This window comes from Nipponia nippon, unplaced genomic scaffold (assembly GCF_047370975.1).
Source record: "Nipponia nippon isolate SJK-2023a ecotype South Korea unplaced genomic scaffold, ASM4737097v1 scaffold_3, whole genome shotgun sequence".
In the NCBI taxonomy this organism is placed as follows: Eukaryota; Metazoa; Chordata; class Aves; order Pelecaniformes; family Threskiornithidae; genus Nipponia; species Nipponia nippon.
In genome coordinates, this window is record NW_028262347.1 from 69,918,705 (window position 1) to 69,940,592 (window position 21,888).

A 21,888-nucleotide genomic window follows, 5' to 3' on the forward strand; every position below is an offset into this window, starting at 1 on the left:
ACTGAGAAGTCATTTTGAAATCCTTCAAGATGAGAGGAGCACATCCAACTAAGGACCAATTCTGCTTCAGCCTTCTCCAAAAGCAACACGTCATCAGCTCTGCATTACCATGTGTACAACAATAACTCAAGCTCTCTCGTGGAAAAGTAACAGTGCCGCAGTCTTTATCAAAGGAAACCTGCACCTGCAAAATAACTAAGATTTCTCATGTGAGGCTTGTTTGCAGGATATTTGAAACCCAGAGAGGCAAGAAAACTTAGAATAAAATGTCATCCTGACCTCAACCAGCTGTGGTTAGGTTTACATCAGGAATATACAGCAGCCTCATACCATTTACAGATCCTTTCTTAACACACAGGATTAGTCAGGAACAGGATTTGTATTCAAATTTATTGAAAATTGAATTTCAGATACTTGTCATTCATAATCAGCACAACTATTAGTCACTTTTCCTGCACAAATACTTAAAAATAACTATTAAAAGAACAATCTTTATGGTTGTCCTGTAACATCTCAGAGGAGTTCCCCTGTCCATTAATTTAAGAACTACAGGATTTCCAACTTCATCAATTAGCTATAAGGTGTACCTTCCAACTGTAATTTAAGATATAAATGAATACGGGTCTAGTATATCTAGTTATATCCATCTGTGTTCTTGGACACAAGTACTTTAGCAAGCTGCAAGCTAAATACAAACATATCTGTTTTCTTAACTGTAGCGTGACTTCATTTTCAGTTGCAGATGAATGTGTAGTGGACTTTTGGCTGGTTTAAAGGGATACTGCCAACTTCAATCTAACTCTAAATGTAGTTTAGTGCAAGTAAGATTTCACAGACTCTTAGACCAGTAGAAATATTCCCATGATTAAAGAAGTTAATTCCCATGCAGTGAGTTATTTTTACCAAACACATCCCTGCAGTACGACCAACCCAAACACAAGTACTGAAAATGTGACAGTGAAAAATAAGTAGAATAAGCACATTCTCTAAAAGAAATGCAGAAAGAGGTATTAGCATAACTATTGGGAAAAGAAGTCTATTTCAAATCAGTTCTTAGTTATACACAGGAAATCTTGTTTCCTGGGTTTTTTTTTAAGCTCGTTTAACTTGTAGCTTTCAAAGTTTGTAACTAAAATGGGGCCTAACAAACAGATAGTCAGTTTCTGTATATCCACATTGTCCAGTGAGAGGCCATTTATTTGCTCAGCTTCCCCTAAGCCCTCTACACCAGTACCGATCGGCTACATTTAAAGTGTAGAATAACTGAGAACCCTAATTTTAAGCCTTAAGCCTAACACTCCAAGAGATTTCCCACAGATTCTTCAGTTTGTTAACCTTTCAAAGCAGTACAACAGAAACAACAAAGGAAGTGGCAAATTTTGTAGTGCCAGGCTTGAAAAGTATTCCTCCATCTCAACAAAAGTTATTGTTGGTTGCTCCACAGCACTAACCTTAAATGGATGACTGCACGAGGTAAGACTTCTTTGGAATATGGAATGAAGCTGTTACAGTGAATGCATAAGCAGGTTTTTATTATAACAACAGAAAGAACCCTATGTTTAGAAGTGGTTACCCTTGTTAAGTACTCTAACACCCAAAACACACCGTAGGACAACAGTCTGCAGAGATTAAATCTGTATCATAACTAAAAAAAAAAAAAACCAACCAAACAGAACAGAGACAAAAAATATCAAAAAGCTGGACATCCCTTGTACTGAACATACCTAGAACAACAATAAAGAGGCCAAAGGCTTAGGTCTGCGGGACAAGCAGCAGTCTATATGGAATGAAGCCGGTGTACGCAGTTTCTCTTGGGGGGGTGTCACGAGCTATCTGAGGGTGGAAGCCCTAGGAGTGCTTTAGGACTGTGGTAGTCACCGCTGCGAAGTTCACCCGCGGTGTAACGCAACCCGAACCCGCACAGCGGCTCCCAGCGACAAAGGCCCCGAGGAGGAGAAGCAGCCACCGAGGCACCGGACGGCAGCAGGCCGGCGGGGCAGAGCGCTGCCGCCCGCCCGGCAGGACAGGGCGCGGGCACACCCCGCCGGCAGCCTGCGCCCACCCCGGACAGCCACCGCCGCCGCCGCCTCCTCCCAGCCCGGGACAAGGGGACGGAGGTGCCCCGGCACCTTTCGCCGAGCCACCCCCCTCCGGCGAGGGAGCGCTCGGCGGCTGCCCGGCCGCCACTGCCTCGTTCCTCCCCGGCGCCGAGCCCCGTAACCAGGTCAGGGAGCCGGCAAGGACCAGCCGCGGGCCGCCCCGGGGACCGGGTTTCGCGGCTGTGCCCTGCCGCCCTGTGCCAGCCCCAGCCGCCGCCGCTCCCTGCGGGCCCGCACGGCCCCCGCCCCGGCCCGGCGCCGCGCGGAGACCCCCGCGCCAGGCCGCTCCCCGGGCGATGCCAACGGATGGAGCGGATCCTCCGCCGCCGCCACCGCCGCCTCCCCCCGCCCGCGCGGCCGGGCAGCGGCCACCCCACCTGCCGCACCGCCGCACTTACCTTCGCCTCATGCTGCTGCGGGGGCGGCGGCGGTAGGGCTGGTCGTGCCCGGGCTGCCTCCGCCGCGGGGGGCGCCGCGCTCCGCCCGTCAGGCTGCCGGCGGGGCGCAGAGCGGCGCGGAGCGGAGCGGCCCGACTCTGCCCGCCGCGGCAGGGAGGGAGGGAGGGAGGGAGGGAGGGGGCGGGTGAAGCGGCGGTGGCGCGCGCACACCTCAGCAGCTACCGCTGCCCCGGCCCCGCCCCGCCCCGCGCGCGGAGCGGTTGGCGGGGCGGGAGGAGGAGCGCGTGCGGGCAAGCCCACTCCCCACCCCTCCCGTTCCCCTAAAGCGGTACCGGGGGGCACGGGGAGGGCGGCGGGAAGCGGAGGCTCCAGCCTCCGGGCCCACGGCGCTCGGATAGAGGGGGAGAAGGGGAGCAGAGCGACACCAACGGGAACGCAACAGGCGCGGCGGCGGCGAACAATGAAAGGACGCGGCTCCCCCCCCCGCCTCAGCCCCTTCATGTCCTGGGCGCCCCCCCGCTCCCTGGCAGTGGTACGCTCGCCACCGCTCGAATCTCACAGGCCCGGCGGGGATTGGCCGCCCTGGCGGGGCGGGGCCAGGGCGCGCGCCAAACGCGACTGGCGGAGCAGCGATCAAAAAAGGGGGCGGGGCGAAGCGGCAACCGTTTAAAGTGCCCCGGGCGGGGTTGACGTTCGCGTGCGGGAGGGCGCGCACCGGGGTGGTGGGGGCGCGCAAGGCGGGCCGTTGGGGCGCGCAAGGCGGGCCGTTGGGGCGCGTGTGCGCTCCCGCCCGCCGCGGTCAGGGCCCTCGGGGCGGGGGCCGGAGGGCGGGCGGACACTACCCCACCCCACCCCACCCGTGCCTTCCCCGCTCCCGTCGCACCTACCTGGGCGAGCGCCCCCCCACCCCCTCGAGGGGGAAGCGGGTACCCCCCATTGGAAGTAAGCTGCTGCCCACCCGCACCCCGCGAAGAACCGCCCCGTTCCTTCCCTCCCCCGCAAGGACAAAGCGGCGGCAGCCCCGCCAGAGGAGGCGAGAACCGCGAGGGCCCCGCGCAGGCCGGGCGGCGGAAACAACGGGTGCCGCCGCACGGCGCCCTGCCCGCCGGCGAGGCGCCGGCACGAGCCCGGGTGCGCGCCTGGGCCGTTTCCACGCGCGCTTTGCATCTAGGTGCGAAACGCTGGCGAAGCGAAGCGCAGGAGCGATGGCACGTGAGAGACCGGCAGGAGGAAGGTGGCAAATCGGGTCTAAAAATGGCTGAAGAGACGCTTATAAAATCGTCATGAGAAAGGGCTAAATATATTTTCGGTTCGGGGTTGGCTGGGGAGAAGCTTGGAGCTGTGGTCATAGCAACCCCTCCTGTTTGGATCCTGCTGCGTTCGGGAAAACAGCTCCCTGCCTGTGTGCTCTGCAAAATGTACACAATTACATCAGCTGAATGCCTGCTCCCATTATCCTTGTCTCCTGCTAATTGAATCAACTTGGAAGACCCAAATATTGACTAATCCATCAGGTCACGCTGAGGTAACAGTATAGGTACTGGATGGACAGGGAAATGACAAACCCCTGTTCTTCAAGAAAGTACTGAGAGGAACATAGAAATCTTTAGTGTCTATGTAGGCTTATATCTACATATATGTATGCACATCTGTTTAATTTTTTCAACGCTCTCAGAAGCCACTGGTTATTTACTGAATGCTCTGCATCTGAACTAGCACTCAAGAAGAGCATTGTCAGTTCAGCATATACATACACCCACCTCTGTGTGCATATAAATATATGTAGATGTTTGTCTACTGTTTATATATACATGTTTCGTTCCTATCTGTCCACTTTAGTGTGTATAAGTGATGCACACATATGTGCTGTCTTTGCCGCGCTCGGCTGAGCATGCCCTTGAATTCTTCAGCCAAGGGAGCCAGTCAATGTGCACCTGAATAGAGCAGGAATGCAAACTAATGCAGAAGCACTGTGAATGACCCAGGGATTAGGAATCAAGTACAAACCCAGGATAATATCATAACAGCAATGGTAATGCAAAAATACACCGTTTTTCCTTTAAATAGGCCTTTCCAGCAGAGCTAATTCAAACGTCTCACATCCAGACCCACACAGTCCCAACGTCCTACCAAAGCCATAGTCTTCCAACTGTACCTTAAGAGAAGTTTTGATCTCCACAGTCTATTAGAGATTTTGGCATGAAAAGCAGTCAGGTACTGCAATGACGTGATAAAAACCAAAACAGATACCGTTCATAAGAGATGCATAAAATGAGCTCGTGACACGGCTGAGGAAATTCTTGCTACAGTGTGGTGTGACAAATACCAGCCAGAAGTGCCCAATTCCCAAATCACTATCTATATCCCTGTCTGAGAACAGATGGAGGAAAGCCTTCAGCTGATCTAAACTTGGCTCAGCCCACCCTGTTTACTGATGGAGTTTCCATGAGCATAGAAATTAGAGCTACTGGTTGCAATCACTTGAGAGCCGCAGCCTGCTGATTCAGCTTACGTGTTGGAAAATCTGGCAAAGACGCCTGTCCTTACCTGAGGAGATGCGCAAAAAGTCGCGCACGTGCAAGTACCAAAGGGCAGTAAGAGCTCCTCCAGTCAACGGATATTTCCACCTTTGAAGTCAGTGAAGGTCACTGGCGTAGTAGCTCTTTGCAGGGGAGCCAGCAGCCTGTATTACCTGTTGATAACCAAAATATCAAGGCGTCCTCCTCTACAAAGATTCAGGTTGAGGATGCGTTAGGTTATTGAAAAATGAAAGCAGATGGAAGAGCAGGTTTACATACGGTGATAGGGGAGACATTTTAAAACGCTCTCAAAGAAGCCAATGCGTACAGCGTGTCCGCTGATTACTGGCTGAGCGCTCTGCCTCTGAACAGTCAGGAGGAGGGCTGTCAGTTTAACAGTAATCTTTGTAAAATGCTAATAAGGACCTGAACAATTCCCATTAGGGAATTGAAGAGCCATCTGCACTCTCGCATGAGGCTGCCTATGGCATCCACAGCAAGACTTGTACGTCTTGGCTTGGTATTTTGGAATCCAGCACCAGAGAGGCTTAGTCATATGACAGGGCTATTTGCATCATTATGCTGTCAGATTCCCAGAGGAGTTTTCACAATGCGCTGTAAGAGGAAGGGTTTAAACAAGTAGAACTAAAGCAAAAACAAAGCACTATACTTCCTTTGCATGTCTCTTTTCACCGCGTGCACGTGGTGTTCAGAGTGGGAGGAGGGTGGAAGGCAGTACTGTACAGAACTTTAGGCTAATAAAGCGCACACACAAGAACAAGGGGCTGCAACATCTGTACAAAATGGGCTACTTTGTATGAGCAAGCTAAGACAGCTGAAATCCTGCATCACAGCCTAGTAGAAGACTGATGTTCCAGGCTGGTGATGTGCAAGGTAAGCCCATCGCTCTGTCTTCCCTGAGGACTTTACAGAACTGCTGGTTAGCACTGGGCTAGGTAACAGTCACCCACTGGTAACAGCCAAGAGGCGATGCCCTGTGAATGAGTGCCTGCAAGCACAGTAAAACTGGGTGCCTGGCGCTCCAGAAGTGACCGCTAGTAAGCAGAGCAGCCGTTGAGGCAGCAGTCCCAAATCAACCCAAGGAAAAATATTGCAGTTCAGGATTCAGCTCTTAAAAGGAGGTGAGCTGCTACTGCTCAAAATAAGGTCAGAGTATGGTACAGCATCCCATTCTGAAAAACCAATATATAAAAATAAGGCCTGACTTTTTTATATATTCTGTTTTTAAGATAAATTATTGAAGGTTCATAAGGGCCAGGTGCTGCTCACAGTTAGACAAGGAGTATAGCAGGGAAGGCAAGTTACAGAATAAAATCCAAGAAAGTTTTTGGTATCTCCATGACATCAAAGCTATTTTCACAGTAAAAATGGCCAGGGAGTCTTGAATTCTGTTCTGACGACCTTCCAAGGCTCAGAACTTGCCAGGTGCATGACTGCTCCTGTGGGAATTTCTAATCTCTTTAAAAACCAAGCACAGCAAATTCCACTGGAAGCATACTGTCCCAGAGCGGAGTCCCCACATCTGGAATGAACAAGTAAAAACACAGCAAGCGGATTTTCAAACGAGGAGGCGATCACTGAATTACAGGGCTGAAAGGGATGCTGAGAGGTCATCTAACACCATCCCTGTGAAAGCATCTCTGTCCCATCTGTGGCACCCCTTGAAGACCTCCCCAGTGGTGCAGAGACCACGGTCTATTCAGGCAAGATGTTCTTTTCTCATGATTCACTCTTTTTGCCTTCAGAAAGTTTTCCCTCATGATTAACCTGGATCTCTTTTACCATAATTTATATCTACTTCTCATCCTACCCATCACAGACAAAGAAAACATTTGTTCCTCTCCCTCCTGCAAAAGCCTTTTAGATGCATGAAGATTTATCATGTCACTTCTTATTACATTCCCCAGACCTAAAACTCCATTTCTTCTTGCCTGTCCTCCTAGGTTATGTTGTGAGACTTCTGGGGATTCTCGATGTTCACCTTTGGCGGCTCTCACTTTAGTCCACGTCTTTCCTGAATTTCCCTGTGCAGGAACGGCACACAGCATGTTCCCAGTTGAGGCCTTACCAGTGTGATGTAGAACAGAAGGAGCACTTGGTGTGTTCTGCAAACATCCCTCCTCTTCATACGTCTTAGTCTGGCGTTTACAGTGCCAGAGGATTTCTTTTGCTTTCCACATACGTGGCAGTATTTGTAAAAGTCAAGGCCACAACACAAAACCAAAGTGCCACTGAATGGCATCTCCATTAACCAGAACTCTTATCTCCTGTATGCAAGGGTTTCTGCTAAAAGTCACTGCATTTAAGTTGCTGCCTGCTGGAGGCAATTTAATTGGGGATCTCCTTGATGGATTAGATCACCTTATTTTCTGATGCTCACATCTACTTGGATAGATAGAGCACATTTTTTTAATGTAAAAGTAATCTGTATACAAACCAGCAGCTGAATGCTTCCAAGAGGAGAAATGTTTCCAGAAGAAACTGAGGGACAGCAGGGAAAGTCTAGTCTACAGAGGTCTTAAAATTTGCTGTCTCCTGCATCAGCTGCAACTGGTAGCAGGAAGAGTTGTCCAGTTCTGACTTCCTAAGCAATAACACAGGTGTTCAACTTGTGTTTGAAATACAAGGCAGAAGTCATCAACCACCCAGCATTCTCCTGATGCCAGTGGTTATTCACTGCATAAGCAACTGAATAACTGTAACGTTTATAAAATGATACTATTTAACCCCTTCCGCCACCCCTGAGCACACATGCACACACTAATCTGGAGCGATGTTGTGTGCAGGGGTGGGAGCTGAGTTCCAAATCAATTGCTGGTGGTGTTTTATTACAAGAAAACAAATACAAGACTGATTCACTTGAAAAAACTACCTATTGGCTCACTAAGAAAAAGTAGGAACTTTTAGCTAGGTAAAAAATTCTCCAGTTCAACAGGGAAATAAAAAGCTGGCCCATCAGATCCAGTAAACTTTGATCATACAGAAAAACGTTTCTAACCCTTCAGGCTAAGAAAATAAGCTTTCAGATAGGAACTAATACGGAACGTTTCTCTGGGGCTACGTGCAAATCTGCTGAGGGTTCAGTGTAGACTTAAGCATTTGGGAGCGTTTTGGGAATAAGACAGGCTCTGAGTCTGTGCATGCACACTGTAGATAATTTCACTGCTCACAGATTTTGCAAGCGGTAAAATGTAAAATTGTGGCTGGGTTTGCTGCTATGACTCAGGACTGTGGGCATACAAGAAGCTAATTAGAAACACAGAACTTTCACTTCACTATACTGTAAATTTTTAAGTAGGGGTAACCCAAAACAAAGGCTACACAAGGGCAGAAAACTCCCTCCCAAAACTGTACAGTATGCTAAGGGCCAGGAAGAGTAGCCCAGCTGAGTTTGACTTCACGCTTCCTTTAAGAACAACAACACAGCCGGGTGTGTGAAGAGGTGCAAGATCATCTAAAGCAGTAAGACAAGTGCTTTTCACTGAGCAAAATATAGATATGCAAGAAGATTACCAGACCCAGATGAAGTACTGCTAGACTGTTGCCATACTATTCAATTAATATATTAAACAAAAAATCAGAAGTACGGTATTTCCTTGTACTCAGCTGGTCCCCAAGAAGGACTAAAGGAACGGATTTAAATATACCGTGGTGAGATGCAATAGAGAGAAAGTCCTGCGAGGTCAGCATTGAGACACATCATTGGTTCTTCACCTAATTTGAGCTATACAAATTCCGCACAAGAGCTGCCTGTGCACGGCTCCCCCTGGGACTGGTTTACTCCACGTAGCATGCATTAAGGTCTAAAAGGCACGTTTACTATTTGGAGTTTGGATTAGGGGAGAGCCTGAGCTATGTTTTGTATACTTGTTTTTAAAGCAACAGCTTTTTACTCCTTTAACCAAGTGTATAGAGCAGCTCCCTTGTGGTGTTGTCTAGAAATAATCAACAGCCCTGAATCTCAAAACAGGTCTGGAAGTTTTCTTCAAACTCTTGACTTACCCATAGTTAGGTTCTCTTTAGCAAAAGGTGGCCCTGGTCGAGAACCGTATTGCTTTACTAGTACTATCAGATCTGTCCTTTGACAAGCTATAAAAGAGACTCTACCTGCGTTCCATCCAAATTCATCACTGTTTAGAGAAGTATCCATAAAAAGGGGAAAGTAAATCAATGAAGTCACTTTATTGATCCTGAGAACGTGGAACTACTATTAATAAACCATGTTGATGTTGTTTTATGGATAGGCCAAAGTCCTGGTAAGGGTGTGTTTGTCATTCTAATTTACGTGCAGTTTCATCAACAAAGTATTTGTTATTGCAGTATTGCAGTTATTCATCTCCTGTTTTCCTCCCCCACAGCCAGAACATCTGCTAAACGTTTCTGAATCTGAGCTTGTTGGGATAGGGCCCATTACTTTTACATATTTATGAACTGTGTGGTACACTGGCATTCATTCAGCAAAGTGCTTCCTGAGGTTCATGCGCGAATGACATAAACCGGTATGGGTTTATGTGCAAGAGGTCCACATGTGCAGAGGTCACAGAGGGGGCTGGAAATCCATTTACATCCAGAAGTACTTAAACTCCACTGCTGCAGAGGAGCAGAACTATCTGCTAATATTTGAGCAATGCAGGAACACAAAAAAGGAAGAACAGGTACTTATGGTGTCCTGAGGAATTGCAGTGAAGAGTAATGGGATAAAATTGAATGAAAAGAATTTCTCTCCGACTCCAGAAACATCCTCTACCATCAAAATATTTTCAAGTCTGGTCAAACAGTCCACAAAAGCAAAAGCTACCACGCGTGTGTTAGTTATAACAGACTGGACAAAGCAGAACACAAGACTGGTTCTGGGGGTGGAAAAATGAACAAATAATTCATTTCTGATTTCTGTTTCTCTTCTGTTGTAGCCCAGCCTCTCATGCCAACACTCACACAGGCACAGCTTTATACTATTTACACACTGAAGGGAGTGTATTCTGCTGTTATTGTGCGGAGAACTTACACATGTGACTCCCATTACCACGAACAGAAGCTATGTTCATAAATTGCCCTTGTGTGCCTGGACTGAGCGGACCTGTCCCTATTGGCCTTTCCGGCTGGATTGCAAACAGTGCCTTTCCAAAGTCGAGGCTGTAAGATTTTCAAACCTCGTGAGAAAGAACGTAGCCCATCTCCTCTCATCTGTGAGAGCCATCCATGCTCCAAGGATCATTTGTCTGCCTAAATCCATGCCAGCAACAGAGCACAAGCACAAGCACAGCCTAATAGTCTTAATGAGATTACAGCTAGAGATGCCCCAGTGCTGCCGTCTGGCCAAGGAACAGCACAAGCACCAAATTCATCTGGAGAAAAAAAATCTCCTTGGCTTTCATGTGAGCAGGCTGCAGGTTGATCGAGATTTCAGATCTATGGTGTACAAGATCCCTTTGGTTTGTTTTTCCTTATTTTTTTTTGCAATGCATTATTATTTTTTACAAAGCAGCATATTTTTCTCATGGATCTCTAGCTTTAATTAATATTTTTCAGGTAAGAATTTAAAACTGATGATCATACTGCTCTGTAGCACAATTACATTTTTAGATGCCTATTGTTAGCCATGCTAGATTGATCTCACCCATGGCTTTTGTATGTTTGACTACTATCTGTCTGTATGCTTGACTATGATATCCATGTGCTACGGTGGAGTGTGGTGGATCTTTGCCAATAAAATCATTCTTTTTATCAGCAGTTTATCTGATGCATCTGTTTGGCTCGCTGGAATGAAATTGCTTGTAACTCTATCCTCCATAGGGCAAATACTCTTTCTGCACCTGTTCCAAGCAACATTTGGTTTACTTGCTGCTTAAATTCTTAATCTCAACAAATACAATAAGTTAGTGTGTATAACAAAGGCTGGAATCATGAATTAAATGAAAAAGCTGATCTTTGGATAGTACCATATCAGCTGGCTAGAGTACAAAACCTGGTATCAATGCATTAAGCTACGGCTTGTGCGGCGCTCACTGCAAACTGCAGATACTGCCCTGCAGATTTCATCGAGCTTGCTCCGAGAAACCTGCTGCTAATGGGTAAGTCTGCAGCTCCTGCAGGACTTCATGCCTAGAAAAAAAAAATCCAGTAGTAGTGCATTCATGGATTTTGCGTGAAGCCTATTTAGAAGAGCTAGCACAAAAGAAAATTCCTCCCCTTAGAAACAAGAAACCCCAGAATTTTATAGTCCGTAACAAACAATAAATAACATTTTCAGCAGAAGGTACGAGAGGCCGGCCGGGGCAGTACTCACAGGGGAAGGCTGCGTAAGCGACGTTCTTCTCGCACAAGTCAACTCCTCCCCGACCGGTGCTCATAGTTCACCCGCCTCTGCCAGGGCAGGCGTCTAAATCAGAGCCCCCTCGCCACTCCTCGTCCCCTGCCTCCGCACAGGTTTCTCTTTGGAGAGCTGGCACAAATAACGTTCTCTTTCTCTAGGCTTGCAAGGTAAAGCCAAAATAAAAAGGAAATGGGATCTGGGATACAAATCTCCTTCGGTACGTCTTTCCCAGAGCATCTCGCAGGGTCTCGGGGAGGCTGTGTGATGATGGGCCTGGCTGCCAGTTCGTCACTGTTGCCGTGGTAACAGAGCAGTGGTCCCCTGTGGCTTGGTAAGGGAGCGGCAATGGGAGCACCGAATGTATGGATTGCCTCCTCCTTGGAGGATTCCTCTGACCTGGGTAATCCACCCATTTCTTTAAAAAAAGCTGTTTTATACAGAAAGTACTTCCCCTCCCGGCTTTGGCACACACAGACTTCGGTCACTCCACTCACGGAGCTCTACAGCATCTGTAAACCTTGTTTGTACGGTATAGGAAAGCTGGCATAACCCCGAGAGAGCCACTCACTTCCTCTGGGAAATACCGTGTCATGTGAAAACAGGAAAAAAGAAACCTTGTTCTGGTAAACATCTGAACATCGGCACACGCTCACCAGTATTTGAAGAAGTGCTAGGACAGAGCGACATAATTTTGTCTCTCTTGAGCAGGTGACTGAGCAGTTGAGGCAGTAATAAGGTATTTTTCTGCCAACATGACCGAGTGCAAGTGTGTCAGTGAGGCCCTATTACAGCTACAGGGAAGCTCAGGGCCAGCACATTTCCTTTGTTCCTGTCCCCTCAACTGTAAAGTCTTGGCATTGCCCTTTCTGAGCCTTAATATTGCTGGTTTCTACTTGTTTAAGATATTTTTATTGTAATATTGACATAAATATTATTAGTAGTGTTAGACAGGACAGACCACAGCAGCGGAGACCTACAGGCTCCGGGCTGTAGTTAGAGAAGAAGCCAGGACTGCAGAAGCAGGCGTTATTTTGCTGGACAATGAACAATTCAGGCTTGTTTTGGAAAGCAAATCCTTGGATAGTTAAATAATACCTCTTGTTTACGAAACAGACTATTTATCTCATCTTCTTAATAAAATGTTGCTAACAGTTCTTTGTTGCTGTCCTTATTATTCTCTCCTAATGCCAAGTGCTTCTTTTAAGGTAATGGATTTCCTCTCCCAGGACGCCAGTAACAAATACAGCTCTGTGTGCATGTAGGTGGTATGGACAAAAACAAACACACAGAAGTAAAAACCACACGTTTGTTTTCTTGACTAACTTTCCTATCCTCATTTCTAACTCAAGTTGTTTGAGCTTTCTCTGACAGTGCTCATCTCAACTTGCTGGGTAGGGACACGCCTCCAGATGCTAAAATCCAAATATTAAAGATCCCACCATGACAGGGGCTTAAGTACCTTTTTGCCCCACTATAATCTGAAGCAGCAGAGGTGGAACTAGCTCAGAACAGCCGTATCAGCCAGGAGGGTTAAAAAGACTTGAACCACATTCAAAAAACTATGAGTGGGCTAAAAAAATCCCAGACTTTAAAAAGAATAACAATTCATGGCATTTTACTTGTCTTTGCCTCTGCCTTCAGACTCAGTTTTCCAGCTTTTCTCCAGCTCTACAAAGATTGTAATTTAATTTGGCTTAGAGAAAAAGTTATGTTTCTCCTATGCTTACGTGATTCTAAAACGTGGGACTTGGAGAACATCACCAAATGCAGTGATGGCCATGACAATGCCGCTAGACTTGGCACTGCAGGAGTATCTATCTGCCGAGTAGGTAAGCCCATCTAGGGCCAGTCTCGGGAAGCCTGGAGCCTTCATATTAAAGATGCTGGACTTTAACAGCATCCCCCCACCTCCTTGCATGGTGGCTTAGTGGCTTGTTCAAAATTAGATATGAGTATACCCAGACTTGAGCATCTGGTTCCACACAGATATGGGGTTACTAAAAATATGAAGGCATGTGATAAAAATTCATGTTACCCTGGGCATTTTATGGATACTTCTTCAGTAACCGTAAATGAGAATGCAATAAGATCAGACACCGAACCGCACACTTAATCTTACATAGGAAAAATGCTGGTTGACACATATAATTAAATATATCTGCTTTGCTGCCCCCCCCCCCCCCGATATTTTTACACTTGACTTGGTGGAAAAGCCTTAGTGCCTCTGGGTCTGATAGCATGAAGCCATTCGAAATGAAGCTGTCCCCTGAAGAAGGCAGTCTCGAGAAGGAATAACACTGGGCTAGCAGGGGGTATGAAAGCCGCAGAGGAATGTAGGGGAGAGGAGGTGGCTGGCCTTGGCCTGCAGCATCGAGAAGCCTTTTCCATTTGCAGCTTTAGCTTTCCGCAGTCAGAGCGCTAGCTAGAGCTATTTAATGGGATCACGAGGGCTGCTGTACCATTACTTACGGAAGAGGGTATAAAAATGACAGCAGCTAATAAGCACCAATTTCTCATCAGTCGCCTCATCAGGCTAATTTCACAAACAGACATTTTCAGAGGCTAAAGGGCTGGAAACGACATTCCGGCTGCTGGATCCAGGCCAGTACAGAGAGAGTACATCCCTGCGCCTGGACACTTCAGTCTCAACCACAAAGAAAAAGAGAGCTACCCTAAATGTATGGCCACAGGAGGACATAGATTTCATTAACTGAGCTGGAAGGCTAAAGCCACAGCACATTCGTTCTTCCTAACGATTAAGAGGAACAGGAGCGGGAACATGAATGTTCCTTTGTGCATGAATGTCCAGACCACATTCCTGGTTGTGAAGTTCCCTCACAGAAAGGAAGGCTTTGTCTGGAGCTCACGACCGAGGACAGCAAGAAAGCCTTAAAAAAAACCCCAAACTTGGTGGACCATGGTGGAAACACACCTTTAATTGAGGAGCTGGTTCAGAGGAGGTGTTCGTGCGTCCGAGGGGGGAGGCTGGCTGATGGGAAGGGCAGAAAGTGGACAGAGATGCGTGTGTGGTCCGAGAGCAGGATAAAGGCAGGGAGTGTGTGTTTATGTGTGTAGGAAGGGAGCGGATTGTTTGTAGTGGGAGTGCGGTCCATGCATGTGAATTATAGATGTCAAAGCTGAAAAAGAGCTTATTGGCCTTTTCACTTCTCCTTCTTTTAGCCACTGAAGATTTGAGAAGTTGAATCTTCCACTCATTGCACCAAGGGATCTAATGCAGTATCATCAGTCACTAATTAGGTAATTCTGACAAAAAAAATATGTGACAAGATTGGTTCTTTCAACATCGAGGCTCATTTTTGCTCTTAGTATTACTATCCAGGTTTTTTTTAAACATGCATTTAATTTTTTTCCCTATGATCTGTAGTTAACCTTGTTAGAAGTGTCTGTGATGTTTTACTATTTCTAAAAGATGGGCCCACGTTTGCTCAGTTTTTACTTGAAATTCCCTGTGCACTGCTGGTAAAATTCATTCACGACAAGTTTTCAAGGCTATTAGAAAGTTACCACCACACTAAAATATGTTCTGTGCTAAATGATTTGGATATGCTAGGCTTTTTTTACAATATTTCCACACCTGATTTTCATGGAGATCCTTGCTCCTGCTTGCCTATATTCCTGTTAACTGCTGCTATGGTCATGCCTGTTATTGATGGGTTTCTGGAAAGCTCAGCAACTCAGCAATTTTATAACTGCATTATAAATAATTCAATCAACTGTTCTTCCCCACATCTAGCTCTCATTTATTAATGGACTTTCTTTCTAGGCAGTATTTTCTCATCTCTCATCACCATCCAATATATATACATGGGGGAGGAATGTAATTAGTTTTGCGGTCCTTCTGCCAAAACTTCCACTGACTTCAGTCAGAGATTTGCCTGAAGAATGCCTGATTATAGCTTGTAGGAGTTGGTCCTATTTCTGTACACCAGGAACAGGCTGAAGTGAGTGCACACAGGTGGGCAATGGAGTCCCACGGGCGTTTTAACCCACAGGCGTTTTAAAAGAAGCATGAAAACGTGGGTTTGTATGTACAAGAAGAGGAAGGTGAAGGACATGGGGGAAAGGAGGCAAGGTGAAAAAGGATTCTGTTACACAAGAGCAGAGAAAACGGAAGATTTTATATGATTAATGCATGTTAAACTCAGTTTGGTTGGGGTTTTTTGTTTTGTTTTGAACTTTTCAAATAACAGAAGAGTGGATTTTCTCTTTCCCCCCTTTTCTGTCATCAGACAGCTGTGCAAATATTTTAGCATGTGATTGTGGAAGCACAACACTGAAAACGTCTGAATTGTGCCAAGAGAAAAGTACAGCAAAACAAAAGGCAAAAGCCTGGGGTAGGTCTAGCTGCCAGGATCTCCTGTCCCTAGGGTAACTAGACAGAGGAAAAGGGAGAGAAAAAAGAAGTCTGATAGCTTTCATTGCTTACAGTGACAGTATCCCAGATCAGAAGGAAACACAGGCTTTTGCAGTCTTTTTGAAGGAGGGTAGCAAAAGTATCAGAGCAATTAGCAGTCTATTAAATCACGGCTTTCTTGTAGGTTGTAGGCTTTATCTGCAGCACCAACAGCTTGCATTGTACCTGTCTAAGATGCTGAGTTCTCAGGTTGCAGGTAAATTGAAAACCTGACTTACACAGTGCGGTAAGTCAGTCTTTGAATTTAGGAAATCAGAGCTACATGCTGGCCTGGTATGAAACAGGTCTTCTTCCAGCAGCTGAAGGGGTTCACCAGCAAAGCAGTGATTCAGGCCAGCTGACTAAAAACACAGCTCTTCACAGGTTCTCTCAGGAGTTTATGCTACGTAAGTGTGGGCAGCAGGTAATAACACAAACCTAAATATGCCACAGGCAGGAATCAAGTTGCACTGAATCTCTGCCAGAGGATCTTATCTTCTGACTTCAGGGGAATGAATTGATCCATAAAAAAATTAGCTTTCACTCGCAGCATTCTCAGTGTCTTTTGCCACACTCATTCAGTGATTCCTCTACATCGAATGACAGAACAGCTTCGTCTTCCCCTCCTGCTTCAGTTAAAGCAATCGGCCATGCCGTAACCGCACCCTATCTCCCAGCAATGGCAAATGCTAAAGTTTGCAAAGGAATGCATACCGACCCATCCTGCTGGTGAGAAGTCAAAGGAACAAGATTTCTTCCTGAAGCTGGTCATCATTCTGTGTCCTGAAACACAGAGCTGGTGATACTTCTCATTTTTGTTAGGCCCATATAACTGCCAAAGTTACTCAAACAAACAAGAAACCTTTGGCATGTAATCTCCCATCCCAGTGAATTAAGCAGGTGGTTATTAAAACTGCAGTAACACCCACACTGCGAGCACATTGAAACCCTAAAGGAAGAAATTCTTCCTTCCATCAAAGACAGCAAAATCATTTAATGATTTCAGGAAGCCTTCATACTCCAAACTTCCTCTAACCATTTTCATTCTGCTTCCATTTAATTACCTGAATGATTAATTAAGGTTAATCAGCTAATGTTTTGCACAGTGCTTTGAATAAGTAAAGCACTGTATAAATCCTTGGCATGAATTGTTTATTAGGCTACTATTTATTTCACTGTTGTTGCTCTCTGGGCTCTCCCTGTTCCTTTTCATACTCCCTTTCACAGGCAGTGGCCAGTGCCAACGTGGCTATTATTTCTAGCCCAAGTTATGCAGTCAGCAACACCATCCTCCTGTGGCTCTTTCAAGAATATATAGCTTTTCTGGCATCGTCACATGTACTTTTATGGAATCCGAGTTCGCAGTGAAGACCTTGAGCCCTGTTACCCACTTCAGAGCATTTTCACCTCACCCTCAGGCTCCAGCCTCGCTGCACCTACCCCCTGCCCGCACCTGCACAGTGGTGAGAGCAGAGGGGGGCTCCCCGCGCTCAGCACAATGGCAGAAACCAGGGGTGGTTGCAGCCCCTGCCAAAAGGGGATCGGTTTCCCAACCGAGTCCTGGAAATATCTGCAATTCTGTCCTTCCTTTAGGAAGCCTAACCAGGGCTCTCTTGATGCTACAGAGGCTGAGCACAGGCTACAGCGGAGTCATGGTTAATGTGGCCTCCAAGGACAAAGAGGACGCTTGTCTGTGACAGAAATCTCACCTTCCTAAAAAAGGTTTGAGGCCACCTCCCAGCTTCTCCACCGTCTTGTATGACTCTGAGCAGGCCATGTACAACTAGATGTACAAGCATTGATTTTGGGTGTTTCAAGTTGCGGCTGTTTTGAGAGACCAGAGACATGACTTTAAAAACCAGGACGTATCCTCCAATTCACATCAGTGGGCTCTGTAGTTATCGTCTCTCCAGATCCTGTGAGGTAAATGTACAAAATACTGGGTTTGCTTTGTTTTTCTTTAACTGTCAGCCATACAAATTCTGCTTTATAATTGAGAGTCAAGTCAAGTTCTTTCCTTCTTACTCATCAGTAACATTCAACAGGCCAAAAGAGGCCACAGGGATGCCAAAAATATAACTCTTTGGAACTTGGTAAACAATTTTGTTGATATTTCTGAAAACGGAGCGGAATCGTTTTCTCTTAGTGCGTTGGCTCTTCAGAGGTAATGACAGCTCATCTCTTTGAGTCACTGAACTCAGCAGACCCAACTGCGGGCGCAACCGGGGCAGGCTGAGCTGGTGAATCTCATGATCCTTCTCTCATGTTCCAGTTTACTTTAACTCCTTCTGGGGTCTCTGAAGAAAACGACTGTCTCCCGTTCAGACACTGAAGCAGCAAAGGACAAGTCCAGAAAGAAAGTGCCTGTAATGTTCCCTTCTTCTTTGCCTAGGTCACTGCTAGACGAGCATAGGACTATTTCTAAGCAGAAACGTCCATGCAGAGAAGGGAAAGAAGAGAGGAAAGCATGGTAATCATTCTGCTCTCACTACCCCCCTTCTCTCTCTTCACACTGTAAGCAGCTACGGGCATGGTTTTCAGGGGACTACGAAGCCCTGCTTTCTTCTAATCCTTCTTGTCTTTTGGCCCTTACTAACTCTGGAAGAAGACTGCTAACAGCACCAGTTGCCAGCCGGGGCAGCCACGCAAAGCACCCGTTGCAAGTTCTCCAGGTAAGTCCCCGAATGACGTCCAGGGGTTCGCCCAGCACAACTGCCAGTCACAGTCCCCAGTGCTGAGAAATGATGGGATTTGCAGTAAGTCAGCAGCTGAGGAGCAAGGAGCCAAGAACAAAATGGAGGCAGCCAAGCAAAGGGAAACAAATGGACAGCGCAGAAAATAAACATACAGAAAACAAAAGAGAAATCAGAGCCACTTAATGTGGATTAACTCATTTCTGGCTGGCATCTCTCAATACCAGGAGAGCTAGTTAAAGCACCAGAAGGGTGGCATACTTGTCCTGGGACCTGTATGCACATACAGGCATTATACAGGTAGTATGGAGAATTCAAATATAGAGGTTTAAGTCTACGCCACTACTGCGTGTACGTGCATGTTACATGGTACCAACAGCTCTGAGACTAGAAATAGGCTATACACAATAGGCTTAAAAATCTTAAGATTTTGAGCTTTGAAGAAAAAAAAAAATCAGGACTGTGAGCACTTTTTTGCTGAAATCACAAAAGTGACAGAAAAAGCTGAGGATGAACAGAAGTGGCTGCTGAAGTTTGTCTGTCTGCCACCCATTAGTACCTGTGCTGGAGGACGTACACAAACCTGCCGGTGCGTCCTCTGCCACTGCGGAGGGTACCGCTTTATCTGAAGCAAACTGCAACGGCAGATTTGCCCTGACTGTCCTGGCTGACGGCTTTCTCTCATGGACGTAAACAGTAAAGGATAAATTTGGAACAAATTGCAGCAAAGGGCTGATGAGATGCTGCCTGAGTGCGCAATACAGAATGCAAGGAACAGCCTTATGGAAGAAAGAGTATATAAGGATTTTGACTTTTTTTCACCAAATCAAGAAGGAAACAAGATACGGGTCTTCCTTCTCTTTGGCTACAATCGCTCTGGGAGAGCAGGGGAATTGGTTTCAGTGGCTCATTAACCCAGGCTACTGCTGTTTCATGGAGATCGATGTATCATTTAATAGGGAGAGGCTTTTCAGTCTGCGAGATTTTATCTGCTGATGGCTACCATGATATTTATAGACATATCCATCAGCGTAACAGCAGGAAGCAATTCTCTAGGGGTCGAATTGGGTGGATTCCCCCCATTTAAACTCCATTATGGATGCAGCTTTCTGTATAGGATTAACCACTTAACTCACTGAATCCCGAACATCATCAGCTATTGTTCACAAGAACTGATGATCTCCACGGCTTAGTTGTGGGATGGTTGACTTGTTTTCAGCCTCAATTATCTTTTCAAAGAATAAGGCCCTTTGTTAACCTCTGACTTGCTGAGCAATGCGTAGGCAGCCTATTAAGTACTTCACAGTCCTCTTCTAACCCTATGATTCGGGCAGCTCCAGAGATTTAGTGCCATGATTGTCCTGTTTGTGACCAGTCTGAATCTTCAACTGTCACATGAATAGCGAGACCAGAGCACCAGCTTTGATCACTGCAAGCTTAGGGAAATAAACAACGGTGGCCTGGAAGATCAAGGCAGAAACCATGTGCATATTATGCAAAGTGTTTTAGTGCTTTTAGCCTGACTTTTGGTAATGATTTACAGAGCATGCTTCCCTGGTGAGACTATTTTGAGAGTCATCTCCTTTGGGGATTTAGCATGCACTGATTCTATCTCCTAAAATTATCCGAGTATCTTTCTAGTATTGAATTTCTTCTGGTGAACACACCTTTTGGCATGAGACGCTCTTGCAAGGGGAGCTTAGAATAGGCCTATTGTTCCGGCAGCTCCCAGTGCACAGGGGATGTTAACTGCTGCTTAATTTGACACAGAAAGACGGACGCTGAGTCCTGGCATGGGTCCTGGCATGGACAAGTGTTCTTGAATACAAATAACAAATTTGAGCTATTTAAGGTTTCATTTCCAATCGCCAGAGCTATCATCAGTCATGTCTGTCCATCCACTCTCCCTGTCAAAGGTACCATGACATCCTCATCCCCCTATTTCTCTTAACCTTCCCTCGTGTTTACAGTGGCCTCCACCCTCATGACTTAGTTGTATTCCTGGTGCCAGCCTGACACACCAGCATGCGGCTCTCATCTTCCTCCGTCTACTACCCTTCTAGTACTTCCTCACAAATACACTTAATGAGAAACATGAGGGCAGATGCTACCTATCCCTGAGTGCAAAAATTAAGCTCCCAGTCTCTGGCAGAACCCATCCCATTTTCCATCCTTGAAGGTCTGGTCAAAATTTATACGTGAATCTCATTCCCATTACTTTGCTCTTTAGTAATTTTATTTTGCTAGTGTATACAGCCACAGTGTACTCTCGCTCCTTTGCTTTACGGTAGTCGATTTCTTTTCATCCAGATATCTCAAAACACTCCATAAACACAACTTAAACTACAAAACTTATAAGCCTTCTGTCAGGTAGGAAAGACAATGACGTTATCACCTCTGTTTTATGAAAAGAGAAGCTGATGTTCAGAGAAAAATTTCATAGGAAGAAATCTCCAGTCAATACACTCTACATCCAAGATGACTTGGGATAATTTTAATGCTTGAAATGTACTTATCCAGGACACTTAATTTTTAGCTAAATCAAGACACTTGTGCAAGTCTATTAATTAGTAGAATTGTTTACAAAAATGACTACATTGTATCATTCTTTAATCATCTTAGAAACACCTGGAGCAGCTTAAGAAGTCATCATCAGGTGTTGTGTGTCTGTCCATGTCCCATCCCCGTGTCGTCCCCCCCCCCCGCCGCCAATGGCACTAATAGACCTTAAATGCCCTGACCAGCCTCACCGAGGACTCTCACCCTGAACCTACTGGGAAGGAGGGATCCATCTAAGCCCCAGCCTGGGCACCCAGGCCTAGTAAGTCTGCAGGCCTCTCTCTATCTCCTGGGTGGACGTTGGACCTATGTCGTAGTCTTGCCTCCTGCTGCTCCTGACTGGACTCCCGGGATGGACTCTGAACCTGATTCATCACCTCGCCTTGTCTGGTGCAGTTGACGAAACCTGTTATCAGCACCCAACGCTGCCCACCCTGCTCAGCTCCTCTGGGTGTGACACTGCCCCTGCCCGCCCCGGGCTCACCCTTAGCCCACAACTTGTCCCCTGCTCTTTCCGCTCCCTGACGCCCTCATCCCCACCGCCAGGTCATTCTCCTACTGGAAATGCTGGAAAAGATCTCGCAAGCGCTTCAGTGCAAAGCCAGCAAGCCACCTTGGTCCAGACCCTTTTCAATGGTGGTTTAAAAGCAGCCACTGAGTTTGCAGTGAAGCGGCTGCCAAGCACTAACACAAGCCGTTGCGTTACCACTCTCCAGACGAGCCAGTGTTGATTCGGGGTGAGAGTAAGTTACTGTGGGAATGCCATGCTCAATTCCCCTGGTTACATCTGCCAAAGGATGACTGCAGTGGGAGATGGAGAGTTACAGCTTAAAGCTCACTTTAATAAACCAAAAATATTTAAAATACAACTT

The 21,888-nt window shown here is 46.4% G+C and overlaps 1 protein-coding gene across 15 annotated transcripts in view; it reads right to left on the reverse strand.

The window, feature by feature from the left end:
* The window catches only part of MICAL3 (microtubule associated monooxygenase, calponin and LIM domain containing 3), a 189,519-nt gene that overhangs the window by 163,351 nt on the left and 4,280 nt on the right, over positions 1-21,888 (reverse strand). For 11 of the 15 annotated variants that reach the window (XR_015707008.1, XM_087767983.1, XM_087767980.1 and 8 more), the window contains exon 1: positions 2,498-2,680. The exons of 1 other annotated variant lie outside the window; for it this stretch is intronic. The gene's annotated coding sequence lies outside the window, so the exon portion shown is untranslated. Of the gene's footprint in view, positions 1-2,497; positions 2,685-5,044; positions 5,325-21,888 lie in introns of those variants that run through there. 3 more of the 15 variants (XM_087767974.1, XM_087767985.1, XM_087767986.1) reach the window with 3 other exon arrangements.